A 13,682-nucleotide genomic window follows, 5' to 3' on the forward strand; every position below is an offset into this window, starting at 1 on the left:
AAAAAAAAAAAAACAAACAAAAAAAAAAACAAGGTCAAAAAATTATAAAATATATATATATGAAGTTTGCTGAAGAAGAAAAAAATAGGGTCTTTTTTTTTTTTTTTTTTGCAAAGTAATAGGTTATAAAAGTGAAAATTAAAGGAACAATAGAGGACTTAAAATTTTTTTTTTTTTTTTTTTTTTTTAGTTAAAAAAAAAAAAAAAAAAGAATGATAAAAAAAAATAATAAAAATATATCTAGGACTTTTTGTTTTTTTTTTTTTGGGTGTTGTGGGTTCAGTTCATTTTTGGCTAGTTCCTTGGTCAGATTTATATTTCTCAAGATCTATATGCCCCTTCCTATGTAGTCCGTAGTAACCACAGGGTTTTGATCTATTGCCTGTAGCTTCCAAGGCGTTTCCCTCTGTTATATCTTCTTCTGTTTGCTAGTCTCTTCAGTATCTGGTTTCGCCCTGACTCAAAGGGCACGGTGGAGGACTTTTTTTTTTTTTTTTTTTTTTTAGGCTTACTTGTTCAGTCGCGCTGTGGGGATGGAGGGAGGGATGCTGCAAACAAATAACACTGGCGTGGGCTCACAGTGCCTCAGCCACCCTGGGTCTGCCCGCCACGGCGCGTGTAGCCTCCCCTGTCCACACTGCTCGGACTCTAGGTTGTTCCGCGGGAACAATCCGAGGCTGGCCCTGGGCTGCATGCACCTCCCAGGTCCAAGCCGCTCAGGTTCAGGCACTCGGGTAGTCCTCAGAGGCGCAGACTCAGTTGGGCCTGCGTTTTGTGCTCTTCCCAGGTCCGAGCGCCAATTTGCTCTTCCCAGGCGGCGCCAATGCTGCGACTTATCGCCTCCCGCCACTCGGTTATCTGGATGTAAACCGGCGCACCTTCTCAGGCAGATGTTGACCGTCCAGACCCCCAAGAAGTTTTAGTTAGCAAATAAGCCTGCTTACAATTTTATAGATAATGTCTCTCTGGGGCTGCGATTGCCCCCTTCCGGCTCTGGCTGCCTGTCACCGGAGGGGGAAGGTCTGCAGCCGGCTATCTCTGTTCAGTCCTTTGTTCCGTGCGCGGGCCTGGCGGTCTTAGGTTAGGGCTGGCTTTTCGCGTGGTAGGTATCCCACAGTCTGGTTTGCTAGCCCAAATTATTTCACTCAGATAGCGCTCAGGGTATTCAGGCCAGATTCTTACTCTCAGCGATGCAGCCCACGCCGCGCCTCCCCGCCCAGCCCCCGCTTGCTAATGGCGGATGCAGGCATCTGCGCTGCTTCTCTGCTGGGGGAGTTACCGTAGGGCTCGCAATCTGCGAGTTTTAAATTGTTTATTTATTTTTTCTCCCTGTTATGTTGCCCTCTGTGCTTCCAAAGCTCGGCACAGATTCGGCAGTGAGAAGGTTTCCTGATGTTTGAAAACTCTCTCTTTAAGATTCCCTTCCGGGACGGAACTCCGTCCCTCCCTCTTTTCTCTTTTTTGTTTTTTTTTTAATATTTTTTCCTACCTCCTTTCAAGAGTTGGGTTGCTTTTCTGGGTGCCTGATGTCCTCTGCCGGCATTCAGAAGTTGTTTTGTGGAATTTACTCGACGTTTAAATGCTCTTTTGATGAATTTGTGGGGGAGAAAGTGTTCTCCCCGTCCTACTCCTCCGCCATCTTGGCTCCTCCCTCAAGTGAATTATAAGAAAACTAATTTTTATGAATTTTCCAAACTAGGTAAAAATATGGCAAGGTAGGAAAGATTTTATTTTTAAAAAATCAGCAAAGTGCCAAATACATTTCTGTGTTACAATCCCTGCCCTGAATGACTTACATCCTTCCGAACAAAAATTTATTGATTTGATGGGAAAAGATTTAGTATCTCCTGTATGCAGACACAGATCTAGACATCTGGGACACAACAGTGACTATATATAAACAGTCCTGCCCTCAAGGGGGCCCACTTTCTAGCAGGGGGACAGGCAATAAAACTAATTATAATAAATGTGTCAATAATATAGTGTGTTAGATGACAAGTACTATGGGAGCACACGGAGGACGTGGGGAAGCCAGGTGTCAGGATGGCGAGGCAGTCTGCAATTTCAGAGAAGACCAGCACTGCTGACATCATTTCAAAGGGGACAACTGAGCAACGAAAGGAAATGAAGCAACAAAAGGAAGCGACTGAAAAGTGGGGATAAAAGACACAGTTTAAAAGCAGCCCTGGATGGAAGAGGAACCGTGCATTTAATCACGGGTGTGAAGGCATGGTGTGTGGTGCAGACACTATTAGATGATGGATGTGAATGTGGCAATCTGTGGACGTTCTTTTCTCATCGCTTTAATTTGATCAGTGAAACGGGGCCAAAATAATCAGCTAAGATATAGGGCTTCCCTGATGGCTCAGTTGTGAGGCTGAGGTCCTGCAACGCAGGAGACCCCAGGTCAATTCCTGGGTCGGGAAGATCCCCTGGAGAAGAGATAGGCTACCCACTCCAGTATTCTAGTTTAGAGAATTCCATGGACTGTTTAGTCCATGGGGTCGCAAAGACTCGGACACGACTCGGCGACTTTCACTTTCACTTTCAAGATAAATATGGTGAAGGAGAAGTCAGGGGTTTGAGGACAGAGGAGAAGGCATGAAATATTTGTCTAGGAGGGAGACAAGCATATGAGCTAGGAAGACAGACCACGGTACTCAGGCAGCACTAACTGTCCACCAGAACTCACCTGGACATACCCAAGACAGCTCTGTGCTTTCCATGCCCACCTCCACAAGTGTCAGCGTGAAGCAGACAGGGTACGATGGAACAGAGTATACGGGCGAGTGCAAGGAGTTGATTAGAAAGATTGGAACCAATGCTCAGTAAGAAGAGAGGGCATTAAATAGTTAAAAGGCAACAAAAAGCTGTAGAAGCAATGGATTGGAGATTTTTGTGGGGTCAAAGGATTGTCGGTATCAGATTAACTGCCTGAGTTACTTCCAAGCTTAGGAGGGGAAGGTTACCCCAGGATGAATGAAACGTAGGCTGTGGAGGGACTGGGAATTAGTAACGTCACAGTCCATGATCATAATTACGGTAGATGGCAGCCACAGTTAGGGATAATGAAGGATAATGTTTGTGACAAGAAGCCCAGTCCTGGCTTTTACAAAGAAGGGAGGGAGGGGAGTGGAGGCTGTGAGGGGAAACAATGTGGCCCCTGTGGGACCTTCAGAATCGGCCCAGGAGGAGAAGGAGGGGGGCTCTTTGCAACCCCATGGACTGTAGCCTGTCAGGCTCCTCTGTCTATGGGGTTTCCCAGGCAAGAATACTGGAGTGGGTTGCCATGCCCTCCTCCAGGGGATCTTCCTGAACAAGGGATCAAACCCTCATCTCTTATGTTTCCTACACTAGCAGGCAGGTTCTTTACCACTAGCGCCACCTGGGAAGCATCCCCCACACACACCTTTTTTTTTTTTCATATGGCAGAGCACAATTGGAATCTCTCCATTTCTTTTCACATTGAAACATTTACCCAAATCCCATGATTTTAGGTCATATTTAAAGGTTTAAATGCATTTCTTCAATTTCACCTCCCTTACTAATGAAATGAATAAAAAAGTAATGAGAGAAAATTGAGAAATGAGTTATGCATGATAGAGAGGGTGGGATAAATTGTCAATAGTCTGCTTTGAAAGCTTATTGCTCTTTTTTCATATAACTTCCTTGAAAGCACCCAAGCCTATCTCTATAACACCAACAAGAAAATCACCTTCTAAATCCTCTATGATAAATAATCCAAGTTTCCTTTTAATGTCCCTACCACTTGCTTAAAATCAATAAGATACTCTAACTAGCTTATACAGTAGCTAGACAGCTCTTTTACATCTCTGAAATGCTGACCAACTGTCTTTAATCAAGTACCATTATATGTGTGAATTGATAAAGAGAAGAGCATAAGGATTTGTTTCAGAAATTTTGCAGACGATGCCCCGTTGACATTTGATTTTTTTAAAAATTTCCTCTATACCTACCTCTTGTGATAATTGAAGTAGCTTTACTATCAACTTGAAACTCGGTTTCTTATTAAGAGTAATAATGATTATTTTCATTGTGCTGTATTTGAGTTAATCCCCCAGTGTTTACAGTATGACTTAGAGGAGCTCCACTCCCCTCATCTGAAGCTCTGTGCTTAGGTTACACAAAGAAAACTTCCTTATTGCAATTCTCTCACAATCCAAAGCCTGAATCGGTTGTCACCATGATTTGGAATTCTTAAGATGATTGAGAAAATATGATAGTAAGCTCCTCTCTTATATACATTTTTTTAAACATTTGTTTTCCATTAAATTTTAAAATACAATTATTTTGTTTAATAGTCAGTGAATCATTATGATTTAATGAAAGGTGAAAATCCATTGATAAAGGTGGCTCAGATGGTAAAGAATCTACTTGTTGCAGGAGACCCAGGTTTGATTCCCTAGGTGGGGAAGATCCCCTGGAGAAGGAAATGGCAACCCACTCCAGTGTTCTTGCCTGGAGAATCCCATGGACAGAGGAGCCTGGGGGGCTTCAGTCTATAGGTTGCAGAGTCGGACACGACTGAGTGATTAACACACACACACATACAACCAACCAATGACTGTCTCCTGGATATTTTCTCTCTTAAAATCATGACTGATCCCTAGAGTTAAATACATAGAAGGAGAAAAAACACCTTGGAAAATTAGAGTAAGGAATTGCTTAAATTCTATTAGGTCCAACCTAATTAAGTTTCAGTTTAAAAATCTTAAAAATGCTGTGCCCTAATTACTAGAGCATAAATATTTGAGCAGGTACCTGATAAAAGAAATGTTTACTTGATCATGAAGTTGTATCCACATAATTCACACATGTCTATATAACACTTGATTAGACAGTTATTTCACTATTATTAATAGAAAAGGCAATATGCTTTTAGTCTCTCCGGGTGAAAACGTAAGGAAACTGAACCCCAGTTCACTCAACTATAACTAAAATAAGTATCTTTCTTCAGAGTTACTGTGATGAGGAAATGTGATAATGCTCACAAAACACTTAGCACACCATGTTCAGTTCAGGTCAGTTTAGTTCAGTCACTCAGTTGTGTCCAACTCCGACCCCTTGGACCACAGCACACCAAGCCTCCCTGTCCATCACCAACTCCCGGAGTTTACTCAAACTCATGTTCATCAAGTCAGTGATGCCATCCAACCATCTCATCCTCTGCTGTCCCCCTCTCCTCCCACCTTCAATCTTTCTCAGCATCAGGGTCTTTTCCAATGAGTTGGCTCTTCACATCAGGCAGCCAAATTATTGGACTTCAGGTTCAGCATCAGTCCTTCTAATGAATATTCAGGACTGATTTCCTTTAGGATTGACTGGTTGGATCTGCTTGCAGTCCAAGGGACTCTCAAGAGTCTTCTCCATCGCCACAGTTCAAAAGCATCAATTTTTGGCACTCAGCTTTCTTTATGGTCCAACTCTCACAGCCATACATGACTACTGGAAAACCATAGCTTTGACTAGATGGACTTTTGTCAGCAAAGTAATGACTCTGCTTTTTAATATGCTGTCTAGGTTGCTCATAGCTTTTCTCCCAAGGAGGAAGTGTCTTTTAATTTCATGGCTGCAATCACCATCTGCAGTGATTTGGAGCCCAAGAAAATAAAGTCTGTCACTGTTTCCATTGTTTCCCCATCTATTTGCCATGAAGATATGGGACCAGATGCCATGATCTCAGCTTTAGCCTAGTGATTACGCTTAGCTTCTTGACTTTGTTTATGCTGTTTCTTGATTCAAAATGTCTTCCTTCATTTATTCATTCCCAACAAACCCATTCTTCTAGACCTCTGATCCATGGATGGCTTCACCATGAACTAGTACCCCAAGCCTGGTGGCATGAGAGAGCATCCACTCTCTCAATTTCTGCAAGTCCGGAGTTTGGGTGTGGCTTCCCTGCTCTCTGTGCTCCAGTTTCTCACTGGCTGTGGTAAGCTGATGCTGGAACTGCAGTCTCCTCTCAAGGCTAGAAGAGGGAAAGATGTGCTTCTGGACCTTGGAGCTGGTCCCAGGACATGCTTCCTTCCAGGCTGCTGGTCTCAGAGGCTTTGCTTCTTCAGTCTATTTGCAGGTGCCACTTAGTTCTCTGGCTCCATAAGCATCTCCAACATGGCAAGTTTTGGGGGGTTTTTGGTCTGTTTTTATTTTTTATTTTTTTAATCAAATGTACAAGCTGAGATGAAATAGAGAGAGAAAGCCAGCAAGACCAAAGTCACAGTCTTTTGTAGTCAAATTAAGCTAGTATGACTTCTAATTTCCATTCCTCTGTCTTAGAGAGGAACTTTGCTTAGTTAGAAGAAGCTAGGAGAAGGCAATGGCTACCCACTCCAGTACTCTTGCTTGGGAAATCCCATGGACAGAGGAGCCTGGTGGGCTGCAGTCCATGGGGTTGCTAAGAGTCGGACATGACTGAGCGACTTCACTTTCACTTTTCACTTTCATGCATTGGAGAAGGAAATGGCAACCCACTCCAGTGTTCTTGCCTGGAGAATCCCAGGGACGGGGGAGCCTGGTGGGCTGCCGTCTATGGGGTCGCACAGAGTCGGACACGACTGAAGCGACTTAGCAGCAACAGCAGCTCCGCACACTCTGAAGGGAGGGGAGTGAATACCGGGAAGTAGGGATCCTTGAGAACCAGTTTTGACAGCTAACCTGCTATCATCTCACCTTTAAACCATCAGACTACTCAGCTGCTACAAACTTCTTTTAAAATAATAAGAAAATTAGTGGTTAACTTACTTTCCAATTTCAAATGGCTCAACCCCTTAGAATTTTGAAAGCACTAATAGCTGGATTCCCTGATAGCTCAGTTGGTTAAAAAAAAAAAAAAAAAAAATCCACCTGCAATCCAGGAGACCCTGGTTCAATTCCTGGGCTGAGAAGATCTGCTGGAGAAGGGATAGGCTACCCACTCCAGTATTCTTGGGCTTCTATTGTGACTCCGCTGGTAAAGAATCCACCTGTAACGCAGAAGACCTGGGTTTGATCCCTGGGTTGGGAAGATCCACTGGAGAAGGAAAAGGCTACCCACTCCAGTATTCTGGCCTGGAGAATTCCATGGACTCTCTAGTCCATGGGGTTGCAAAGAGTTGAACACGACTGAGTGACTTTCACTTTCAATAGCTGGATTCAAGGTTTTTAATTTGTCATAAAATTTCATGTTTTTTTTCCCAACAATATTACATCTTGTCATGTGCCTCTATATCTCTGGGAGAGTTTAGTACAAATGGTGGATTAAACAAATATTAGTTGAAAGAGAAAATACTATTTCTCACTGATAAACTATCTGGATGATAGAATTCTAAAACACTCCCATAAGAGATATTCATATCTCTGAAAGAGAAAATCATTTATTTTTTCTATAAAAATTATATGTTTAATATATTACTACAAAAACCTATATTCCCTGTCTTTGTAACAGAATGTTTTCTATAAAATAGGATTATGTGACTCCAGCTATAAAATACTGGATTATAATTGTTTATAAGAATGAAAGAGCAAAGAAAACAAACTGCTTTTAAAGATTTTAGAATTATTGTATGATAATAAAAATTTAAGCCTTTTTACAATTTTTCCTGCACTCCATTGCATGTATTTACAGAAAAGAAAATTTAAATCAATCACTTTGATGCAGCACAAATCATGTATGTCACCTATAAAGATTATATCTTTCAAATGCTAAAATAGGTAATATAAATTACTACAGAGATCTTCCCTCTAAAACTTTAGTATCCTATAAATATAGCTTTAAATTAGCCAATAAACTAAACTATACTTTTATTCTATATAGCCTAATGACCTACTTTATTCTAATAACTATATCTGGCAAATAACATGAAAAATAGATGGGCTGCTTCATATGAATCAAGACTGGACCATACAACTGGAATTTTACTGACTAGAGAGAGAAAATCAATAAAATCTCTTGATCTGTATATATATATATATATATATATATATATATATATATATATTACATTTTTTAAAATTATAACCTATTTCTCTCTGAGCACATTTATATTAGGATTAAATAATCCACTTTAAATTTATTTTATGTCACTAAAGATTAGAATAGTACTGTAAAAATCTTAGGATTAATTCATATGAATTCATGTAATTCCAAGGATATTACAGAACTACTATAATCTAGAAATATTTAGCAATAAAAGAAACTCTGATTAAAAGGAACAAACTAAAAGCATGAGTATTATCTGTCCCTGTTCTCAAACCAATGAAAGCAACAAAAGAAAAAAAAAGAAGAAGGAGGAGGAGGGGAGGGCTGCATGCTCAATGAGATGCAAAATATTCATCCCTCAAGCTGATATATTTCTCCTCCACTCTCAAGTAGAATTCAAATTTTATTAAAGTTATTATCAGGAAACAATAAAGTTTTTAAAAGAAAAGAGAAGTGAATATTTTTGCATCCTTAGACAGGTAAAGATTTCTCAAACCTAACACAAAAACATGAAAAATACTCTAACAAAAAGTTTAATAAATGAATCACTTTAAAATCAAATAGTTCTTTTCACCAAAAATCACATTGGGTCTCCCATTTCTGTTTAAAACAGAAAGTCACAAGAGAAAATTTTCACTACCCAAACAACAGGAACAAGTTGAGAAACTACAAATTCATATCTCAAATCCACTGAAGAACTAAGAAAGCAAAGAAACATGAGTTTGCTAAACTCACTTTTATTTATTAAAGAGTGAGGACAGGAAAACTATGAGAGAAAATCTCCAAGCACCCCCAGTGTGTCCCAGGGAGAGGATACACGTGGCTGGCGGGGAGGCAGGACACATTTGTGCAAGATCCAGGATAGGGTTCTAAGACTGAGGAGCCGTCAGGCCCTCTGATCCCAAATGCTGCAGAAAGGCCCTCATCCTGCCTTCATAATAGTTGAAGCCAATAGAGAAAAATCCAGAAAATTCAGACCCATCTTAATTACTAATGTGATTAACTCCCGACACTGGCACTCTGACAAAAGAGGCAAGTCTACTTCTGAGCACACATCTTATTTACCTTAGTCTCTGGCTCAGAAGCTAAAGAATCTGCCTGCAATGCAGGAAACCTGGATTCAATCCCTGGGTCAGGAAGAACTTCTGGAGAAACGAAGGGCAACCCACTTCAGTATTCTTGCCCAGACAATCCCATGGACAGAGGAGCTACAGCCCATGGGATCAGAAAGAGTCGGACATAACTGAACAACTAACACTACTGATCTCCAATGTATAATTCTTTCTATAGAAGAAAAAACTGAGTTATGCAAAGAAAATATGACCAATCCACAAGAGAAAAGGTGAATTACAGAACCAGATCCAGAGTGTTCATAATTATAATGATAAATGTGCTAAACAATCTATTGCAAATGTGAGCGACAGGCATGAATAGATGGAGAATTTCAGCAAATTACTGAAAACTATATACAAGAGCAAAATGGAAATGCCAAAAAGTGAAAACATAATGTCAGAGATGAGGGATTCTTACAATAGGCTTATTAGCAGTCTGGCTTATCATCCCCCCAAAATTCAGTTAACATATACTTGGGTCAACAGAAATTATTCAAGGTGTAATACAAGAAACAAATAGGAAAAAATAGAGTAAAACATACAATGCTTATAGAATAGTATCAAACCAACTACCATGGGTATAATTGGAGTCAAAAAGAGAAGAGACTAAAAATAAGGCCAAAATTTTCTTTTGAGAAACATAAAACATTATAAATCAAGTATACTTTGATAAAAAATAAATTAATTTAAAAAATAAAGTTGCTATTAATATTAGTGGACAAAAAAAAAAGAACCACTGTGTTTGTACACTGGAAAATAACACAACACTGTCAATCACCCATTCTTTAATTTAAAAAAAAAAGCTTAAAAAGCAAATAGAGAAAATAAAATTTCTATGAACACTAGTGGACAAAAGTATTAAAAAACAATGGCCAAGAGTTTTCCAAACTGGTGAAATACAACAAACTGCATACCAAAATTCAATGCAACATTAGGCAGAATAAATAAATCACACTTAGGCCCATCATACTCAAACAGATGACATCCAGAGATAAAGAGAAAATTTTAAAAATCAATCAGAGAACAAAAGTATGTTATATTTTTATATATCATGACACAGGTATAGAAATGATAGTTGAAAGCCCAACAGTAACAATGAAGTCCACAAAAAAGTCACAAGTTTATTTATAGTAAAAAAAAAAAAAAGCAAATAAAACTGTCAGTCTAGATCCTATAATGAGTAAAAATGTCTTTTTAAAATAGAGGAAAATAAAAATGTGTTCATATTAACAATATTAAAGAATAATTATTGTTATTTAAACAATTACAAAGAAGGTTTGTGTTGATGTTCATGCAGGAGCTACTCTGTAATTACTTTACTGTATCTAGAAAATCTTTTCACTGTTTTATATTCCTAAATCCTGCAGGATTTTCTGGTAAAGAGGTAAGATTGTAGACAATGAATAAATTTTTTCCAATGTTTAAAAAATGGTTGCATTGAAGAAAATATGGGATCATGTAAAATGAAGGCATTAAAGTGATGTTTTCTTTCACTTTACAATAAATGTAAAGTTATTGTTTATTCTGAATGTACTATTTAAATCTAGAAATATATATCCTCACAAGGTTTAGAAACAGTAATCAGCTCTAATATCAATTTAGAAATGTTACTTAGAGTTAGAGTGAGCTCAGACTCTCCCAAACCACTGAAACTTATTACTGAAATGCATGTAGCTTACTGTGGTTTGTTAGGGGCCTACCCTATGACTGCTGCTATTTACTCACTAAGTTGTATTGACTCTTGCGACCCCATGGTCTGTAGCCCACCAGGCTCCTCTGTCCATGGGACTGTTTAGGCAAGAATACTGGAGAGTGTTGTCATTTCCTTTTCCAGATAATCTTCTCTACCCAGGGATTCAACCCTATAACCAGGAGTTCTTCAAATCCTGTATAGAATGTAATGTTAACGTATAAGCAATTTAAAATGTGTTTAACCACAGAATTTTTTTAGAAATTAGGCCAACAAATGTTTGTTTGTTTGTGTTTTTCTAGAAAGGGAACTATTGCTAACAGTATTAGTCTGCTGAGGCTACTGTAACAAAATAACACAAACCAGACAGTGTAAACAACAGAAATTCATGTTCTCACGGTTATGGAGTCTAGGAGTCAAGATCAAGGTGCTGGAGGTCTAAGGCCACTTTTCCTGGCTTGTCAGTGACCCTTACATGGTCCGTCTGTGCACTCACACTCCTGGCATCTCTCTGTGTGTTCAAATTTCCTGTTTTTATAAGAACATCAGTCACACAGGATCAGAGTCCACTCTAAAAACTCAATTTTAACTTAATCACCACCTGTAAGGCCCCATCTCCCAACAGTCACAGACTTACTTGGGTTTAGGGCCTCTGCATATGAAGGGGGAAAATACAATTCAACCTATAGCACTGACATGGTTTAAGGTCTGTCACATAATAAGAACTTAAAAGCCAAGTAACTTTAATTCAGTATTGTTACTGTATTTAAATTTTCTACAACTTATCCACATATCTTGCATCTAGGATGAACCAGTTTTACTGTCCAATGGTGTCTAACAACATACTTAATAATAAAATATTGAATGGTTTCCTCTTACAATTGGGAACAAGGCAAGGATTTCAGCCATCACTACTTCTATTTCTATTAATTGTTGTAAAAGAGAATCTAGACCACATGATACATTCAGAAAAAGAAATACTATACATCAAAAGTAAAACTATTCACTTGCAAACAATATAATTATGTATGTAGAAAATACTAGGGATTCAATTAAAAAAGAAAAAAAACCTAGAAATGTCAATCACCATTGGTATAGGATACAAAGGCAATAAATAAAAATTACTTGCATTCCCATTGCACAAGCAATATACAATGCATATTTTTAAATTTGCAGTTGAACACAAAAATATAAACTACTTGGGGATAAATGTAATAAAAGATGTGGAAGATATCATACCAAAATTATAAGATGTTGTGATGAAGTAAATGAAATTGTAAAAAGTGGAAGCAACATGGACATGGATTGAGTCAATAAAAATAAAATATAAATCCTCTCCAAATCTTGGATCTAATTCAATCCCAATTAAAATCTAAATAAGCTTTTTTGCAAGAATTAACAAGCTGATTCTAAAAGGTACATAAAAAGAAAAAGATCTGGTATAGACAAAACAATCTTGAAAAATGACAGTTAGAAGGCATCTTATCTGATTTCATCAAATCAAAGATTTCCTATGATGTTACAATAGTCTAAACAGTGTTATTGATAAAAGGCTAAATAGGTCAATGGAATAGAAAAGCAAATATTATCATGAATACACAGTCAAATAATTTTGGCAAAAGGAAGTAAATGCAAAAAGGAGTCTTCAGTAAATGGTACCAGACCAATTAGAGGTATATAAGGAGGTAAGTGAATCTCAGCCTGAACCATGGACAAAAATCTGTGATCAATCATAGACCAAAATATAAAAGCTAAAACTATATAGCATGGAAAGAAATAGAGAAAATCTTTATAAACTTGAAGTAACAAGATTTCCTTAGGGAAGACCCAAAAGCACTATCACTAAAAGGAAAACCAGCTAACATAGGAATCTTTAAGAAAATTAAAGGCATAAAGTTTGAAAACGCCAGAAAAGAAAATTAATAGAAAAGCCATAAACCGGGAGAATGTGTTTGTAACAAATATTTTCAACAGAGGACCAATGTTGAAAATACTTAAATAGCTCCTACAATGGCAGTAAAAAGACAACCCAAGTTTTTTAAAGTGGTGAAAGACTTGATAGTCACCTCAAAAAGGAAGATATAAGAAGAGTCAGTATCCTCTGGGGGAGGGGGGCAGGGAATCTTAGTATTAGCAGCGATCAGAAACATGCCAATTAAAACCACAGTGAGATACCACAGACAAAATGTACAAAACACACACACACATATACTAGAATGACTAATATTTACAATAAATCACACAAATGTTGACAACACTCTCTTCCATTGACAAGGGGTATCCTAGAAATTTGAATAAATCATTATAATTCTCCCTATTAATAGTCTAAAAGGAAAATTAATTTTACTATCTTGATAGATGCTAAGATAAAAAGCACCTGACAAAAGGCATAACTAACTTTTAATAACTCTCAGTTAACTAGGAAATGAAGGGAACTTCCTTGACCTGAAAACAGTCATCCTATTGATAGCATCAATAAAACCTATTGATAACATCGACCTTTAATGGATTAAAATAGGATCTTTACCCATAAGATTGTAAATAAGGCAAGTTCTTGCTACTTCAACACCTTACTAGAGGTTCAAGCCACCGGGATAAGGTAATAAAAGAAACTTTAAGTTAGAGAATGGAAAGGAAACTATACTACACTTGATCTTAGCCAAAAGGCCAAGAAGCGATCGGAAAGGAAAATATAAAACTCTATTATTTGCAAATGATATGATCAGTTATACAGAAATCTTAAATAATCTATCACCAAAAAGCTGATATGACAAATAGATTTAGCAAGGTTGAGGGAACTAAAAACTTTTTAAGACATTTCAGGATATATAATAAATTTATAATAATTAATGTATTGTTGTATTGGCTAGAGATCAATGAAATACAACACAGGGATCAGCTA

At 38.0% G+C, this 13,682-nt stretch overlaps 1 pseudogene; it reads right to left on the reverse strand.

The window, feature by feature from the left end:
* Positions 1-13,311: 13,311 nt before the first annotated feature.
* On the reverse strand, positions 13,312-13,459 carry LOC138989048 (U2 spliceosomal RNA; annotated as a pseudogene).
* Between the last annotated feature and the right edge of the window lie 223 nt (positions 13,460-13,682).

Source organism: Bos mutus, chromosome 8, assembly GCF_027580195.1.
Source record: "Bos mutus isolate GX-2022 chromosome 8, NWIPB_WYAK_1.1, whole genome shotgun sequence".
NCBI classification, from domain to species: Eukaryota; Metazoa; Chordata; class Mammalia; order Artiodactyla; family Bovidae; genus Bos; species Bos mutus.